Here is a 1,810-nt window from a genome sequence, read left to right on the forward strand (position 1 = left end):
TGCAAAACAAACAAATGTTTTCCCAAGTGATAATTAGGTGGTGATTAATTTCCTAAAAATAGTGAAGTCACAGCTTTATTCAGACTAGAACAGAATAGCAGCAACCTCATTTCTATTAATTGAAGAATGCTTTTCAGGCTTTCTGCAGAATTAATCATGCCCTCTTTCTTTAAAGCAATACTGTTAATTAAATTTGGGATTAATAATAGTGTGGTGATAAAGCCAAAGGGCTCTGGATGTGGAGCAAGAGCTCCACAGGGACCTGGGCTGATTTGAGGCTTTCCCCATCTATAGAAAGGTCATTGCCTTATTTTCTTTTTCTCCTCTTAGAATGTGTATGGTTCTCTTGGCCTTCATGAAATCTATAGTCATTTGAAAGAGATCAACCTTATCCCTCCCCTTACAACAAATAATGATAAATAAATAAAATAAACAATAATAATCACAATCATTAACATTTAAATAGCACTTTTAAAATATGACCTCATTTTATCCTCACAAAAACCCTGGGAAGTAGGTGCTATTATCATCTCCTTTTTACATGTGGGTAAACTAAGGTAGACAAAGGTTAACTGATTTACCCAGGGTCACAGAGCTAACAGGGTCTGAGGAAGGATTTAAACTCAGGTCTTCCTGACATCCCATCCAACAATCTATCCTCTATGCCACCTAGCTGCTACCCCTTCCCCCAAAATGATATTGCCCAGATTGTGTCATGCAGTTGAACGGGTAATTAAATTAATCTATCAGTACATAGGTCTTTGACAAGTATTGTGGATGAATGGTGACATACACTTAGAATAGAATAGGAGAAGGAGAGCAACTGGGTTACATTTAAAGAATTGTACAGTGCTTTCAATCATCCCAAGTTGTTCCCCCACACAAAAAGCCCATCTTTTAAACAACAATATTCTCCTAGTTAAGCCCTATGGCTGGAAAAAATTACGGAATACTGTGATACCAGAAGAATTAAAATTGCAAGTGAGAGAATGAACAATGCAAAGACACATGGTGGCCGAGCAGAGACCATAGCATGTGACAAATGATGATTTGTTGTGGAGAAGTGGCGTGAAAGATCGTCAAGTCATTCAGTCAATAAGCATTGATTAAGGACCTTTTGTGCTAGTCACTGTACTAAGCTTGGAGCGGGGGAAAGAAAGGCGAAACTACGGCCCCTGCTCTCAAGAAGCACACGTCCTAAAGAAGGAGCCAACGTAGAAATAACTATGTGATGTACAAAACAGATATAGGATAAATGGAAGGATAATCTTGGAGGGAAGAAAAGTATCTGTCAGGACTGGAAAAGGTTTGCTATGGAAGTGGGTTTGGAGCTGAGGCTTGAATGAAGTCAGGGAAACTGGGAGGTCCGAGGAGAGCGTTCCAGGCATGGGGGATGGCCAGTGCAAGGGCTCACAGTTGGGAGATGGAATGTCATGGATGAGAAACAGCAGGGAGGCCGATGTTACTGGATGACCTAATTCATGGCAGGGAATGAAGTATAGAAATCCTAGAAAGGGAGGAAGGACTTGAATAAGTGGAAAAGGAGGTAAGAGTGTGTCTGTGTTTGTATTTTTTTCTGTTCTAGACTTTTGATTTCTTTTGTAGTGAGAACTCCTTAGTCAGGAAACTCTCTTTACTGACACCGATGGGAAACAGCCTCTTAAGATTTGTCTAAGATGCTGAGAGGTCAGATAAGTTGCCCAAAGTCAATATGTGTCAAAGGTCAATATGTTGAACTAAGTCCTTCCGACTCTAAGGCTATCTCTCTATCTGTTGTGCTTCTTACATTAAAAGAAAGGGTGAGCCACAA

Source organism: Phascolarctos cinereus, unplaced genomic scaffold, assembly GCF_003287225.1.
Source record: "Phascolarctos cinereus isolate Bilbo 61053 unplaced genomic scaffold, phaCin_HiC Scaffold_2;HRSCAF=192, whole genome shotgun sequence".
NCBI lineage: Eukaryota > Metazoa > Chordata > Mammalia > Diprotodontia > Phascolarctidae > Phascolarctos > Phascolarctos cinereus.